This window comes from Engystomops pustulosus, unplaced genomic scaffold, assembly GCF_040894005.1.
Source record: "Engystomops pustulosus unplaced genomic scaffold, aEngPut4.maternal MAT_SCAFFOLD_557, whole genome shotgun sequence".
Classification (NCBI taxonomy): domain Eukaryota; kingdom Metazoa; phylum Chordata; class Amphibia; order Anura; family Leptodactylidae; genus Engystomops; species Engystomops pustulosus.
The window spans coordinates 20,001-37,344 of record NW_027285436.1 but is presented as its reverse complement, the minus strand read 5'-3'; positions in this window follow the sequence as shown (position 1 = coordinate 37,344).

The window sequence follows — 17,344 nt, the reverse complement described above, 5'->3', positions numbered from 1 at the left end:
GCTGACTTGCCCCTTTGGAAGTAGGAGCTCTTACTTCCATGGGCATTATACCTCTCGAAGACTTAGAGCCAAGTGAGCTCCTACTTCCATGGGCATTATTCCTCCCCGGGACTTGCCGCCAAGTCTGGCCGGGGGACAGTGACACTTGGCCGGGTAGGCGAAGTGGCTTCTCCCGCTGACTTGCCCCTTTGGAAGTAGGAGCTCCTACTTCCATGGGCATTATTCCTCCCCGGGACTTGCCGCCAAGTCTGGCCGGGGGACAGTGACACTTGGCCGGGTAGGCGAAGTGGCTTCTCCCGCTGACTTGCCCCTTTGGAAGTAGGAGCTCCTACTTCCATGGGCATTATTCCTCCCCGGGACTTGCCGCCAAGTCTGGCCGGGGGACAGTGACACTTGGCCGGGTAGGCGAAGTGGCTTCTCCCGCTGACTTGCCCCTTTGGAAGTAGGAGCTCCTACTTCCATGGGCATTATTCCTCCCCGGGACTTGCCGCCAAGTCTGGCCGGGGGACAGTGACACTTGGCCGGGTAGGCGAAGTGGCTTCTCCCGCTGACTTGCCCCTTTGGAAGTAGGAGCTCTTACTTCCATGGGCATTATACCTCTCGAAGACTTAGAGCCAAGTGAGCTCCTACTTCCATGGGCATTATTCCTCCCCGGGACTTGCCGCCAAGTCTGGCCGGGGGACAGTGACACTTGGCCGGGTAGGCGAAGTGGCTTCTCCCGCTGACTTGCCCCTTTGGAAGTAGGAGCTCCTACTTCCATGGGCATTATTCCTCCCCGGGACTTGCCGCCAAGTCTGGCCGGGGGACAGTGACACTTGGCCGGGTAGGCGAAGTGGCTTCTCCCGCTGACTTGCCCCTTTGGAAGTAGGAGCTCCTACTTCCATGGGCATTATTCCTCCCCGGGACTTGCCGCCAAGTCTGGCCGGGGGACAGTGACACTTGGCCGGGTAGGCGAAGTGGCTTCTCCCGCTGACTTGCCCCTTTGGAAGTAGGAGCTCTTACTTCCATGGGCATTATACCTCTCGAAGACTTAGAGCCAAGTGAGCTCCTACTTCCATGGGCATTATTCCTCCCCGGGACCTACTGCCAAGTGTGGCCGGGGAACAGTGACTCTTGGCCGGATAGAACTAGTGGCTTCTCCCGCTGACTTGCCCCTTTGGAAGTAGGAGCTCCTACTTCCATGGGCATTATTCCTCCCCGGGACCTACTGCCAAGTGTGGCCGGGGAACAGTGACTCTTGGCCGGATAGGCCAAGTGGCTTCTCCCGCTGACTTGCCCCTTTGGAAGTAGGAGCTCCTACTTCCATGGGCATTATTCCTCCCCGGGACCTACTGCCAAGTGTGGCCGGGGAACAGTGACATGTGGCCGGATAGGCCAAGTGGCTTCTCCCGCTGACTTGCCCCTTTGGAAGTAGTAGCTCCTACTTCCATGGGCATTATTCCTCCCCGGGACCTACTGCCAAGTGTGGCCGGGGAACAGTGACTCTTGGCCGGATAGGCCGAGTGGCTTCTCCCGCTGACTTGCCCCTTTGGAAGTAGGAGCTCCTACTTCCATGGGCATTATTCCTCCCCGGGACCTACGGCCAAGTGTGGCCGGGGAACAGTGACTCTTGGCCGGTTAGGCCAAGTGGCTTCTCCCGCTGACTTGCCCCTATGGAAGTAGGAGCTCTTACTTCCATGGGCAGTATACCTCTCGGGGACTTAGAGCCAAGTGTCTTCACCCTTTGGAGGTAGTAGCTCCTACTTCCATGGGCATTATTCCTCCCCGGGACATACTGCCAAGTGTGGCCGGGGAACAGTGACTCTTGGCCGGATAGGCCAAGTGGCTTCTCCCGCTGACTTGCCCCTTTGGAGGTAGTAGCTCCTACTTCCATGGGCATTATTCCTCCCCGGGACCTACAGCCAAGAGTGGCCGGGGAACAGTGACTCCTGGCCGGATAGGCCAAGTGGCTTCTCCCGCTGACTTGCCCCTTTGGAAGTAGGAGCTCCTACTTCCATGGGCATTATTCCTCCCCGGGACCTACTGCCAAGTGTGGCCGGGGAACAGTGACTCTTGGCCGGATAGGCCAAGTGGCTTCTCCCGCTGACTTGCCCCTTTGGAAGTAGGAGCTCTTACTTCCATGGGCATTATTCCTCCCCGGGACCTACTGCCAAGTGTGGCCGGGGAACAGTGACTCTTGGCCGGATAGGCCAAGTGGCTTCTCCCGCTGACTTGCCCCTTTGGAAGTAGGAGCTCTTACTTCCATGGTCATTATTCCTCCCGGGACCTACTGCCAAGTGTAGCCGGGGAACAGTGACTCTTTGCCGGATAGGCCAAGTGGCTTCTCCCGCTGACTTGCCCCTTTGGAAGTAGGAGCTCCTACTTCCATGGGCATTATTCCTCCCCGGGACCTACTGCCAAGTGTGGCCGGGGAACAGTGACTCTTGGCCGGATAGGCCAAGTGGCTTCTCCCGCTGACTTGCCCCTTTGGAAGTAGGAGCTCTTACTTCCATGGGCATTATTCCTCCCCGGGACCTACTGCCAAGTGTGGCCGGGGAACAGTGACTCTTGGCCGGGTAGGCCAAGTGGCTTCTCCCGCTGACTTGCCCCTTTGGAAGTAGGAGCTCTTACTTCCATGGTCATTATTCCTCCCCGGGACCTACTGCCAAGTGTAGCCGGGGAAGAGTGACTCTTGGCCGGATAGGCCAAGTGGCTTCTCCCGCTGACTTGCCCCTATGGAAGTAGGAGCTCTTACTTCCATGGGCATTATTCCTCCCCGGGACCTACTGCCAAGTGTGGCCGGGGAACAGTGACTCTTGGCCGGATAGGCCAAGTGGCTTCTCCCGCTGACTTGCCCCTTTGGAAGTAGGAGCTCTTACTTCCATGGTCATTATTCCTCCCCGGGACCTACTGCCAAGTGTGGCCGGGGAACAGTGACTCTTGGCCGGATAGGCCAAGTGGCTTCTCCCGCTGACTTGCCCCTTTGGAAGTAGGAGCTCCTACTTCCATGGGCATTATTCCTCCCCGGGACCTACTGCCAAGTGTGGCCGGGGAACAGTGACTCTTGCCTGGGTAGGCCAAGTGGCTTCTCCCGCTGACTTGCCCCTTTGGAAGTAGGAGCTCCTACTTCCATGGGCATTATTCCTCCCCGGGACCTACTGCCAAGTGTGGCCGGGGAACAGTGACTCTTGGCCGGATAGAACTAGTGGCTTCTTCCGCTGACTTGCCCCTTTGGAAGTAGGAGCTCCTACTTCCATGGGCATTATTCCTCCCCGGGACCTACAGCCAAGCTTGGCCGGGGGACAGTGACATGTGGCCGGATAGGCCAAGTGGCTTCTCCCGCTGACTTGCCCCTATGGAAGTAGGAGCTCTTACTTCCATGGGCAGTATACCTCTCGAGGACTTAGAGCCAAGTGTCTTCACCCTTTGGAGGTAGTAGCTCCTACTTCCATGGGCATTATTCCTCCCCGGGACCTACTGCCAAGTGTGGCCGGGGGACAGTGACATGTGGCCGGATAGGCCAAGTGGCTTCTCCGCTGACTTGCCCCTTTGGAAGTAGGAGCTCTTACTTCCATGGGCATTATTCCTCCCCGGGACCTACAGCCAAGAGTGGCCGGGGAACAGTGACTCCTGGCCGGATAGGCCAAGTGGCTTCTCCCGCTGACTTGCCCCTTTGGAAGTAGGAGCTCCTACTTCCATGGGCATTATTCCTCCCCGGGACCTACTGCCAAGTGTGGCCGGGGAACAGTGACTCTTGGCCGGATAGGCCAAGTGGCTTCTCCCGCTGACTTGCCCCTTTGGAAGTAGGAGCTCTTACTTCCATGGGCATTATTCCTCCCCGGGACCTACTGCCAAGTGTGGCCGGGGAACAGTGACTCTTGGCCGGATAGGCCAAGTGGCTTCTCCCGCTGACTTGCCCCTTTGGAAGTAGGAGCTCTTACTTCCATGGTCATTATTCCTCCCCGGGACCTACTGCCAAGTGTAGCCGGGGAACAGTGACTCTTTGCCGGATAGGCCAAGTGGCTTCTCCCGCTGACTTGCCCCTTTGGAAGTAGGAGCTCCTACTTCCATGGGCATTATTCCTCCCCGGGACCTACTGCCAAGTGTGGCCGGGGAACAGTGACTCTTGGCCGGATAGGCCAAGTGGCTTCTCCCGCTGACTTGCCCCTTTGGAAGTAGGAGCTCTTACTTCCATGGGCATTATTCCTCCCCGGGACCTACTGCCAAGTGTGGCCGGGGAACAGTGACTCTTGGCCGGATAGGCCAAGTGGCTTCTCCCGCTGACTTGCCCCTTTGGAAGTAGGAGCTCTTACTTCCATGGTCATTATTCCTCCCCGGGACCTACTGCCAAGTGTAGCCGGGGAAGAGTGACTCTTGGCCGGATAGGCCAAGTGGCTTCTCCCGCTGACTTGCCCCTATGGAAGTAGGAGCTCTTACTTCCATGGGCATTATTCCTCCCCGGGACCTACTGCCAAGTGTGGCCGGGGAACAGTGACTCTTGGCCGGATAGGCCAAGTGGCTTCTCCCGCTGACTTGCCCCTTTGGAAGTAGGAGCTCTTACTTCCATGGTCATTATTCCTCCCCGGGACCTACTGCCAAGTGTGGCCGGGGAACAGTGACTCTTGGCCGGATAGGCCAAGTGGCTTCTCCCGCTGACTTGCCCCTTTGGAAGTAGGAGCTCCTACTTCCATGGGCATTATTCCTCCCCGGGACCTACTGCCAAGTGTGGCCGGGGAACAGTGACTCTTGCCTGGGTAGGCCAAGTGGCTTCTCCCGCTGACTTGCCCCTTTGGAAGTAGGAGCTCCTACTTCCATGGGCATTATTCCTCCCCGGGACCTACTGCCAAGTGTGGCCGGGGAACAGTGACTCTTGGCCGGATAGAACTAGTGGCTTCTTCCGCTGACTTGCCCCTTTGGAAGTAGGAGCTCCTACTTCCATGGGCATTATTCCTCCCCGGGACCTACAGCCAAGCTTGGCCGGGGGACAGTGCATGTGGCCGGATAGGCCAAGTGGCTTCTCCCGCTGACTTGCCCCTATGGAAGTAGGAGCTCTTACTTCCATGGGCAGTATACCTCTCGAGGACTTAGAGCCAAGTGTCTTCACCCTTTGGAGGTAGTAGCTCCTACTTCCATGGGCATTATTCCTCCCCGGGACCTACTGCCAAGTGTGGCCGGGGGACAGTGACATGTGGCCGGATAGGCCAAGTGGCTTCTCCCGCTGACTTGCCCCTTTGGAAGTAGGAGCTCTTACTTCCATGGGCATTATTCCTCCCCGGGACCTACAGCCAAGTGTGGCCGGGGAACAGTGACTCTTGGACGGATAGGCCAAGTGGCTGCTCCCGCTGACTTGCCCCTTTGGAAGTAGGAGCTCCTACTTCCATGGGCATTATTCCTCCCCGGGACCTACTGCCAAGTGTGGCCGGGGAACAGTGACTCTTGGCCGGATAGGCCAAGTGGCTGCTCCCGCTGACTTGCCCCTTTGGAAGTAGGAGCTCTTACTTCCATGGGCATTATTCCTCCCCGGGACCTACTGCCAAGTGTGGCCGGGGGACAGTGACATGTGGCCGGATAGGCCAAGTGGCTTCTCCCGCTGACTTGCCCCTTTGGAAGTAGGAGCTCTTACTTCCATGGGCATTATTCCTCCCCGGGACCTACTGCCAAGTGTTGCCGGGGGACAGTGACATGTGGCCGGATAGCCCAAGTGGCTTCTCCCGCTGACTTGCCCCTTTGGAAGTAGGAGCTCCTACTTCCATGGGCATTATTCCTCCCCGGGACCTCCTGCCAAGTGTGGCCGGGGAACAGTGACTCTTGGCCGGATAGGCCAAGTGGCTTCTCCCGCTGACTTGCCCCTTTGGAAGTAGGAGCTCCTACTTCCATGGGCATTATTCCTCCCCGGGACCTACTGCCAAGTGTGGCCGGGGAACAGTGACTCTTGGCCGGATAGGCCAAGTTGCTTCTCCCGCTTACTTTCCCCTTTGGAAGTAGGAGCTCCTACTTCCATGGGCATTATTCCTCCCCGGGACCTACTGCCAAGTGTGGCCGGGGAACAGTGACTCTTGGCCGGATAGGCCAAGTGGCTTCTCCCGCTTACTTTCCCCTTTGGAAGTAGGAGCTCCTACTTCCATGGGCATTATTCCTCCCCGGGACCTACTGCCAAGTGTGGCCGGGGAACAGTGACTCTTGCCGGATAGGCCAAGTGGCTTCTCCCGCTGACTTGACCCTTTGGAAGTAGGAGCTCCTACTTCCATGGGCATTATTCCTCCCCGGGACCTCCTGCCAAGTGTGGCCGGGGAACAGTGACTCTTGGCCGGATAGGCCAAGTTGCTTCTCCCGCTGACTTGCCCCTTTGGAAGTAGGAGCTCCTACTTCCATGGGCACTATTACCTCTCGGGGACTTAGAGCCAAGTGTCTTCACCCTTTGGAGGTAGTAGCTCCTACTTCCATGGGCATTATTCCTCCCCGGGACCTCCTGCCAAGTGTGGCCGGGGAACAGTGACTCTTGTTCGGATAGGCCAAGTGGCTTCTCCCGCTGACTTGCCCCTTTGGAAGTAGGAGCTCCTACTTCCATGGGCATTATTCCTCCCCGGGACCTACTGCCAAGTGTGGCCGGGGAACAGTGACTCTTGGCCGGATAGGCCAAGTGGCTTCTCCCGCTGACTTGACCCTTTGGAAGTAGGAGCTCCTACTTCCATGGGCATTATTCCTCCCCGGGACCTACTGCCAAGTGTGGCCGGGGAACAGTGACTCTTGCCTGGTAGGCCAAGTGGCTTCTCCCGCTGACTTGCCCCTTTGGAAGTAGGAGCTCCTACTTCCATGGGCATTATTCCTCCCCGGGACCTACTGCCAAGAGTGGCCGGGGGACAGTGACATGTGGCCGGATAGGCCAAGTGGCTTCTCCCGCTGACTTGCCCCCTTTGGAAGTAGGAGCTCCTACTTCCATGGGCATTATTCCTCCCCGGGACCTACTGCCAAGTGTGGCCGGGGAACAGTGACTCTTGGCCGTATATGCCAAGTGGCTTCTCCCGCTGACTTGCCCCTTTGGAAGTAGGAGCTCCTACTTCCATGGGCATTATTCCTCTCCGGGACCTACTGCCAAGTGTGGCCGGGGAACAGTGACTCTTGGCCGGATAGGCCAAGTGGCTTCTCCCGCTGACTTGACCCTTTGGAAGTAGGAGCTCTTACTTCCATGGGCACTATACCTCTCGTGGACTTAGAGCCAAGTGTCTTCACTCTTTGGAGGTAGTAGCTCCTACTTCCATGGGCATTATTCCTCCCCGGGACCTACTGCCAAGTGTGGCCGGGGGACAGTGACATGTGGCCGGATAGGCCAAGTGGCTTCTCCCGCTGACTTGCCCCTTTGGAAGTAGGAGCTCTTACTTCCATGGGCATTATTCCTCCCCGGGACCTACAGCCAAGTGTGGCCGGGGAACAGTGACTCTTGGACGGATAGGCCAAGTGGCTGCTCCCGCTGACTTGCCCCTTTGGAAGTAGGAGCTCCTACTTCCATGGGCATTATTCCTCCCCGGGACCTACTGCCAAGTGTGGCCGGGGAACAGTGACTCTTGGCCGGATAGGCCAAGTGGCTGCTCCCGCTGACTTGCCCCTTTGGAAGTAGGAGCTCCTACTTCCATGGGCATTATTCCTCCCCGGGACTTGCCGCCAAGTCTGGCCGGGGGACAGTGACACTTGGCCGGGTAGGCGAAGTGGCTTCTCCCGCTGACTTGCCCCTTTGGAAGTAGGAGCTCTTACTTCCATGGGCATTATACCTCTCGAAGACTTAGAGCCAAGTGAGCTCCTACTTCCATGGGCATTATTCCTCCCCGGGACTTGCCGCCAAGTCTGGCCGGGGGACAGTGACACTTGGCCGGGTAGGCGAAGTGGCTTCTCCCGCTGACTTGCCCCTTCGGAAGTAGGAGCTCCTACTTCCATGGGCATTATTCCTCCCCGGGACTTGCCGCCAAGTCTGGCCGGGGGACAGTGACACTTGGCCGGGTAGGCGAAGTGGCTTCTCCCGCTGACTTGCCCCTTTGGAAGTAGGAGCTCTTACTTCCATGGGCATTATACCTCTCGAAGACTTAGAGCCAAGTGAGCTCCTACTTCCATGGGCATTATTCCTCCCGGGACCTACTGCCAAGTGTGGCCGGGGAACAGTGACTCTTGGCCGGATAGGCCAAGTGGCTTCTCCCGCTGACTTGCCCCTATGGAAGTAGGAGCTCTTACTTCCATGGGCATTATTCCTCCCCGGGACCTACTGCCAAGTGTGGCCGGGGAACAGTGACTCTTGGCCGGATAGGCCAAGTGGCTTCTCCCGCTGACTTGCCCTTTGGAAGTAGGAGCTCTTACTTCCATGGTCATTATTCCTCCCCGGGACCTACTGCCAAGTGTGGCCGGGGAACAGTGACTCTTGGCCGGATAGGCCAAGTGGCTTCTCCCGCTGACTTGCCCCTTTGGAAGTAGGAGCTCCTACTTCCATGGGCATTATTCCTCCCCGGGACCTACTGCCAAGTGTGGCCGGGGAACAGTGACTCTTGCCTGGGTAGGCCAAGTGGCTTCTCCCGGCTGACTTGCCCCTTTGGAAGTAGGAGCTCCTACTTCCATGGGCATTATTCCTCCCCGGGACCTACTGCCAAGTGTGGCCGGGGAACAGTGACTCTTGGCCGGATAGAACTAGTGGCTTCTTCCGCTGACTTGCCCCTTTGGAAGTAGGAGCTCCTACTTCCATGGGCATTATTCCTCCCCGGGACCTACAGCCAAGCTTGGCCGGGGGACAGTGACATGTGGCCGGATAGGCCAAGTGGCTTCTCCCGCTGACTTGCCCCTATGGAAGTAGGAGCTCTTACTTCCATGGGCAGTATACCTCTCGAGGACTTAGAGCCAAGTGTCTTCACCCTTTGGAGGTAGTAGCTCCTACTTCCATGGGCATTATTCCTCCCCGGGACCTACTGCCAAGTGTGGCCGGGGGACAGTGACATGTGGCCGGATAGGCCAAGTGGCTTCTCCCGCTGACTTGCCCCTTTGGAAGTAGGAGCTCTTACTTCCATGGGCATTATTCCTCCCCGGGACCTACAGCCAAGTGTGGCCGGGGAACAGTGACTCTTGGACGGATAGGCCAAGTGGCTGCTCCCGCTGACTTGCCCTTTGGAAGTAGGAGCTCCTACTTCCATGGGCATTATTCCTCCCCGGGACCTACTGCCAAGTGTGGCCGGGGAACAGTGACTCTTGGCCGGATAGGCCAAGTGGCTGCTCCGCTGACTTGCCCCTTTGGAAGTAGGAGCTCTTACTTCCATGGGCATTATTCCTCCCCGGGACCTACTGCCAAGTGTGGCCGGGGGACAGTGACATGTGGCCGGATAGGCCAAGTGGCTTCTCCCGCTGACTTGCCCCTTTGGAAGTAGGAGCTCTTACTTCCATGGGCATTATTCCTCCCCGGGACCTACTGCCAAGTGTTGCCGGGGGACAGTGACATGTGGCCGGATAGCCCAAGTGGCTTCTCCGCTGACTTGCCCCTTTGGAAGTAGGAGCTCCTACTTCCATGGGCATTATTCCTCCCCGGGACCTCCTGCCAAGTGTGGCCGGGGAACAGTGACTCTTGGCCGGATAGGCCAAGTGGCTTCTCCCGCTGACTTGCCCCTTTGGAAGTAGGAGCTCCTACTTCCATGGGCATTATTCCTCCCCGGGACCTACTGCCAAGTGTGGCCGGGGAACAGTGACTCTTGGCCGGATAGGCCAAGTTGCTTCTCCCGCTTACTTTCCCCTTTGGAAGTAGGAGCTCCTACTTCCATGGGCATTATTCCTCCCGGGACCTACTGCCAAGTGTGGCCGGGGAACAGTGACTCTTGGCCGGATAGGCCAAGTGGCTTCTCCCGCTGACTTGACCCTTTGGAAGTAGGAGCTCCTACTTCCATGGGCATTATTCCTCCCCGGGACCTCCTGCCAAGTGTGGCCGGGGAACAGTGACTCTTGGCCGGATAGGCCAAGTTGCTTCTCCCGCTGACTTGCCCCTTTGGAAGTAGGAGCTCCTACTTCCATGGGCACTATACCTCTCGGGGACTTAGAGCCAAGTGTAAGTGTCTTCACCCTTTGGAGGTAGTAGCTCCTACTTCCATGGGCATTATTCCTCCCCGGGACCTCCTGCCAAGTGTGGCCGGGGAACAGTGACTCTTGTTCGGATAGGCCAAGTCACTTCTCCCGCTGACTTGCCCCTTTGGAAGTAGGAGCTCCTACTTCCATGGGCATTATTCCTCCCCGGGACCTACTGCCAAGTGTGACCGGGGAACAGTGACTCTTGGCCGGATAGGCCAAGTGGCTTCTCCCGCTGACTTGACCCTTTGGAAGTAGGAGCTCCTACTTCCATGGGCATTATTCCTCCCCGGGACCTACTGCCAAGTGTGGCCGGGGAACAGTGACTCTTGCCTGGGTAGGCCAAGTGGCTTCTCCCGCTGACTTGCCCCTTTGGAAGTAGGAGCTCCTACTTCCATGGGCATTATTCCTCCCCGGGACCTACTGCCAAGAGTGGCCGGGGGACAGTGACATGTGGCCGGATAGGCCAAGTGGCTTCTCCCGCTGACTTGCCCCTTTGGAAGTAGGAGCTCCTACTTCCATGGGCATTATTCCTCCCCGGGACCTACTGCCAAGAGTGGCCGGGGGACAGTGACATGTGGCCGGATAGGCCAAGTGGCTTCTCCCGCTGACTTGCCCCTTTGGAAGTAGGAGCTCCTACTTCCATGGGCATTATTCCTCCCCGGGACCTACTGCCAAGTGTGGCCGGGGAACAGTGACTCTTGGCCGGAATAGGCCAAGTGGCTTCTCCCGCTGACTTGCCCCTTTGGAAGTAGGAGCTCTTACTTCCATGGGCACTATACCTCTCGGGGACTTACAGCCAAGTGTCTTCACTCTTTGGAGGTAGTAGCTCCTACTTCCATGGGCATTATTCCTCCCCGGGACCTACTGCCAAGTGTGGCCGGGGGACAGTGACATGTGGCCGGATAGGCCAAGTGGCTTCTCCCGCTGACTTGCCCCTTTGGAAGTAGGAGCTCTTACTTCCATGGGCATTATTCCTCCCCGGGACCTACAGCCAAGTGTGGCCGGGGAACAGTGACTCTTGGACGGATAGGCCAAGTGGCTGCTCCCGCTGACTTGCCCCTTTGGAAGTAGGAGCTCCTACTTCCATGGGCATTATTCCTCCCCGGGACCTACTACCAAGTGTGGCCGGGGAACAGTGACTCTTGGCCGGATAGGCCAAGTGGCTGCTCCCGCTGACTTGCCCCTTTGGAAGTAGGAGCTCTTACTTCCATGGGCATTATTCCTCCCCCGGGACCTACTGCCAAGTGTGGCCGGGGGACAGTGACATGTGGCCGGTTAGGCCAAGTGGCTTCTCCCGCTGACTTGCCCCTTTGGAAGTAGGAGCTCTTACTTCCATGGGCATTATTCCTCCCCGGGACCTACTGCCAAGTGTGGCCGGGGGACAGTGACATGTGGCCGGATAGCCCAAGTGGCTTCTCCCGCTGACTTGCCCCTTTGGAAGTAGGAGCTCCTACTTCCATGGGCATTATTCCTCCCCGGGACCTACTGCCAAGTGTGGCCGGGGAACAGTGACTCTTGGCCGGATAGGCCAAGTGGCTTCTCCCGCTGACTTGCCCCTTTGGAAGTAGGAGCTCTTACTCCCATGGGCAGTATACCTCTCGGGGACTTAGAGCCAAGTGTCTTCACCCTTTGGAGGTAGTAGCTCCTACTTCCATGGGCATTATTCCTCCCCGGGACCTACTGCCAAGTGTTGCCGGGGAACAGTGACTCTTGGCCGGATAGAACTAGTGGCTTCTCCCGCTGACTTGCCCCTTTGGAAGTAGGAGCTCCTACTTCCATGGGCATTATTCCTCCCCGGGACCTACTGCCAAGTGTGGCCGGGGAACAGTGACTCTTGGCCGGATAGGCCAAGTGGCTTCTCCCGCTGACTTGCCCCTTTGGAAGTAGGAGCTCCTACTTCCATGGGCATTATTCCTCCCCGGGACCTACTGCCAAGTGTGGCCGGGGAACAGTGACTCTTGGCCGGATAGAACTAGTGGCTTCTTCCGCTGACTTGCCCCTTTGGAAGTAGGAGCTCCTACTTCCATGGGCATTATTCCCTCCCCGGGACCTACAGCCAAGCTTGGCCGGGGGACAGTGACATGTGGCCGGATAGGCCAAGTGGCTTCTCCCGCTGACTTGCCCCTTTGGAAGTAGGAGCTCTTACTTCCATGGGCATTATTCCTCCCCGGGACCTACTGCCAAGTGTGGCCGGGGAACAGTGACTCTTGGCCGGATAGGCCAAGTGGCTTCTCCCGCTGACTTGCCCCTTTGGAGGTAGGAGCTCCTACTTCCATGGGCATTATTCCTCCCCGGGACCTACTGCCAAGTGTGGCCGGGGAACAGTGACTCTTGGCCGGGTAGGCCAAGTGGCTTCTCCCGCTGACTTGCCCCTTTGGAAGTAGGAGCTCCTACTTCCATGGGCATTATTCCTCCCCGGGACCTACTGCCAAGTGTGGCCGGGGAACAGTGACTCTTGGCCGGATAGGCCAAGTGGCTTCTCCCGCTGACTTGCCCCTTTGGAAGTAGGAGCTCCTACTTCCATGGGCATTATTCCTCCCCGGGACCTACTGCCAAGTGTGGCCGGGGAACAGTGACTCTTGGCCGGATAGAACTAGTGGCTTCTTCCGCTGACTTGCCCCTTTGGAAGTAGGAGCTCCTACTTCCATGGGCATTATTCCTCCCCGGGACCTACAGCCAAGCTTGGCCGGGGGACAGTGACATGTGGCCGGATAGGCCCAAGTGGCTTCTCCCGCTGACCTGCCCCTTTGGAAGTAGGAGCTCTTACTTCCATGGGCATTATTCCTCCCCGGGACCTACTGCCAAGTGTGGCCGGGGAACAGTGACTCTTGGCCGGATAGGCCAAGTGGCTTCTCCCGCTGACTTGCCCCTTTGGAAGTAGGAGCTCCTACTTCCATGGGCATTATTCCTCCCCGGGACCTACAGCCAAGCTTGGCCGGGGGACAGTGACATGTGGCCGGATAGGCCAAGTGGGCTTCTCCCGCTGACCTGCCCCTTTGGAAGTAGGAGCTCTTACTTCCATGGGCATTATTCCTCCCCGGGACCTACTGCCAAGTGTGGCCGGGGAACAGTGACTCTTGGCCGGGTAGGCCAAGTGGCTTCTCCCGCTGACTTGCCCCTTTGGAGGTAGGAGCTCCTACTTCCATGGGCATTATTCCTCCCCGGGACCTACTGCCAAGAGTGGCCGGGGAACAGTGACTCTTGGCCGGATAGGCCAAGTGGCTTCTCCCGCTGACTTGCCCCTTTGGAGGTAGTAGCTCCTACTTCCATGGGCATTATTCCTCCCCGGGACCTACTGCCAAGTGTGGCCGGGGAACAGTGACTCTTGGCCGTGTAGGCCAAGTGGCTTCTCCCGCTGACTCCCCTTTGGAAGTAGGAGCTCCTACTTCCATGGGCACTATTCCTCTCCGGGACCTACTGCCAAGTGTGGCCGGGGAACAGTGACTCTTGGCCGGATAGGCCAAGTGGCTTCTCCCGCTGACTTGCCCCTTTGGAAGTAGGAGCTCTTACTCCCATGGGCAGTATACCTCTCGGGGACTTAGAGCCAAGTGTCTTCACCCTTTGGAGGTGGTAGCTCCTACTTCCATGGGCATTATTCCTCCCCGGGACCTACTGCCAAGTGTGGCCGGGGAACAGTGACTCTTGGCCGGATAGAACTAGTGCTTCTCCCGCTGACTTGCCCCTTTGGAAGTAGGAGCTCCTACTTCCATGGGCATTATTCCTCCCCGGGACCTATTGCCAAGTGTGGCCGGGGAACAGTGACTCTTGGCCGGATAGGCCAAGTGGCTTCTCCCGCTGACTTGCCCCTTTGGAAGTAGGAGCTCCTACTTCCATGGGCATTATTCCTCCCCGGGACCTACTGCCAAGTGTGGCCGGGGAACAGTGACTCTTGGCCGGGTAGGCCAAGCGGCTTCTCCCGCTGACTTGCCCCTTTGGAAGTAGGAGCTCCTACTTCCATGGGCATTATTCCTCCCCGGGACCTACTGCCAAGTGTGGCCGGGGAACAGTGACTCTTGGCCGGGTAGGCCAAGTGGCTTCTCCCGCTGACTTGCCCCTTTGGAAGTAGGAGCTCTTACTCCCATGGGCAGTATACCTCTCGGGGACTTAGAGCCAAGTGTCTTCACCCTTTGGAGGTAGTAGCTCCTACTTCCATGGGCATTATTCCTCCCCGGGACCTACTGCCAAGTGTAGCCGGGGAACAGTGACTCTTGGCCGGATAGAACTAGTGGCTTCTCCCGCTGACTTGCCCCTTTGGAAGTAGGAGCTCCTACTTCCATGGGCATTATTCCTCCCCGGGACCTATTGCCAAGTGTGGCCGGGGAACAGTGACTCTTGGCCGGATAGGCCAAGTGGCTTCTCCCGCTGACTTGCCCCTTTGGAAGTAGGAGCTCCTACTTCCATGGGCATTATTCCTCCCCGGGACCTACTGCCAAGTAAGGCCGGGGAACAGTGACTCTTGGCCGGATAGAACTAGTGGCTTCTTCCGCTGACTTGCCCCTTTGGAAGTAGGAGCTCCTACTTCCATGGGCATTATTCCTCCCCGGGACCTACAGCCAAGTGTGGCCGGGGGACAGTGACATGTGGCCGGATAGGCCAAGTGGCTTCTCCCGCTGACTTGCCCCTTTGGAAGTAGGAGCTCCTACTTCCATGGGCATTATTCCTCCCCGGGACCTACTGCCAAGTGTGGCCGGGGAACAGTGACTCTTGGCCGGGTAGGCCAAGTGGCTTCTCCCGCTGACTTTCCCCTTTGGAAGTAGGAGCTCCTACTTCCATGGGCATTATTCCTCCCCGGGACCTACTGCCAAGTGTGGCCGGGGAACAGTGACTCTTGGCCGGGTAGGCCAAGTGGCTTCTCCCGCTGACTTGCCCCTTTGGAAGTAGGAGCTCTTACTCCCATGGGCAGTATACCTCTCGGGGACTTAGAGCCAAGTGTCTTCACCCTTTTTAGGTAGTAGCTCCTACTTCCATGGGCATTATTCCTCCCCGGGACCTACTGCCAAGTGTAGCCGGGGAACAGTGACTCTTGGCCGGATAGAACTAGTGGCTTCTCCCGCTGACTTGCCCCTTTGGAAGTAGGAGCTCCTACTTCCATGGGCATTATTCCTCCCCGGGACCTACTGCCAAGAGTGGCCGGGGAACAGTGACTCTTGGCCGGATAGGCCAAGTGGCTTCTCCCGCTGACTTGCCCCTTTGGAAGAAGGAGCTCCTACTTCCATGGGCATTATTCCTCCCGGGACCTACTGCCAAGTAAGGCCGGGGAACAGTGACTCTTGGCCGGATAGAACTAGTGGCTTCTTCCGCTGACTTGCCCCTTTGGAAGTAGGAGCTCCTACTTCCATGGGCATTATTCCTCCCCGGGACCTACAGCCAAGCTTGGCCGGGGGACAGTGACATGTGGCCGGATAGGCCAAGTGGCTTCTCCCGCTGACTTGCCCCTTTGGAGGTAGGAGCTCTTACTTCCATGGGCATTATTCCTCTCCGGGACCTACAGCCAAGTGTGGCCGGGGAACAGTGAAACTTGGCCGGATAGGCCAAGTGGCTGCTCCCGCTGACTTGCCCCTTTGGAAGTAGGAGCTCCTACTTCCATGGGCATTATTCCTCCCCGGGACCTATAGCCAAGTGTGGCCGGGGGACAGTGACATGTGGCCGGATAGGCCGAGCGGCTTCTCCCGCTGACGTCATCGCTTTGGAAGTAGGAGCTCCTACTTCCATGGGCTTGTTCCTCCCCGGGACTTGCCGCCAAGTCTGGCCGGGGGACAGTGACATGTGGCCGGATAGGCCAACTGGCTGCTCCCGCTGAGCCCCTACTTCCATGGGCTTGTTCGTCCCCCGGGACTTGCCGCCAAGTCTGGCCGGGGAACAGTGACATGCCGCCGGATTCGGCCGAGCGGCTGCTCCCGCTGACGTCATCGCTTTGGAAGGTAGGAGCTCCTACTTCCATGGGCTTGTTCCTCCCCGGGACTTGCCGCCAAGTCTGGCCGGGGGACAGTGACATGTGGCCGGATAGGCCAACTGGCTGCTCCCGCTGAGCCCCTACTTCCATGGGCTTGTTCGTCCCCCGGGACTTGCCGCCAAGTCTGGCCGGGGAACAGTGACATGCCGCCGGATACGGCCGAGCGGCTGCTCCCGCTGACGTCATCGCTTTGGAAGTAGGAGCTCCTACTTCCATGGGCTTGTTCCTCCCCGGGACTTGCCGCCAAGTCTGGCCGGGGGACAGTGACATGTGGCCGGATAGGCCAACTGGCTGCTCCCGCTGAGCCCCTACTTCCATGGGCTTGTTCGTCCCCGGGACTTGCCGCCAAGTCTGGCCGGGGAACAGTGACATGCCGCCGGATACGGCCGAGCGGCTGCTCCCGCTGACGTCATCGCTTTGGAAGTCGGAGCTCCTACTTCCATGGGCTTGTTCCTCCCCGGGACTTGCCGCCAAGTCTGGCCGGGGGACAGTGACATGTGGCCGGATAGGCCAACTGGCTCTACTTCCATGGGCTTGTTCGTCCCCGGGACTTGCCGCCAAGTCTGGCCGGGGAACAGTGACATGCCGCCGGATACGGCCGAGCGGCTGCTCCCGCTGACGTCATCGCTTTGGAAGTCGGAGCTCCTACTTCCATGGGCTTGTTCCTCCCCGGGACTTGCCGCCAAGTCTGGCCGGGGGACAGTGACATGTGGCCGGATAGGCCAACTGGCTGCTCCCGCTGAGCCCCTACTTCCATGGGCTTGTTCGTCCCCGGGACTTGCCGCCAAGTCTGGCCGGGGAACAGTGACATGCCGCCGGATACGGCCGAGCGGCTGCTCCCGCTGACGTCATCGCTTTGGAAGTCGGAGCTCCTACTTCCATGGGCTTGTTCCTCCCCGGGACTTGCCGCCAAGTCTGGCCGGGGGACAGTGACATGTGGCCGGATAGGCCAACTGGCTGCTCCCGCTGAGCCCCTACTTCCATGGGCTTGTTCGTCCCCGGGACTTGCCGCCAAGTCTGGCCGGGGAACAGTGACATGCCGCCGGATACGGCCGAGCGGCTGCTCCCGCTGACGTCATCACTTTGGAAGTCGGAGCTCCTACTTCCATGGGCTTGTTCCTCCCCGGGACTTGCCGCCAAGTCTGGCCGGGGGACAGTGACATGTGGCCGGATAGGCCAACTGGCTGCTCCCGCTGAGCCCCTACTTCCATGGGCTTGTTCGTCCCCGGGACTTGCCGCCAAGTCTGGCCGGGGAACAGTGACATGCCGCCGGATACGGCCGAGCGGCTGCTCCCGCTGACGTCATCACTTCGGAAGTCCATGCACGGG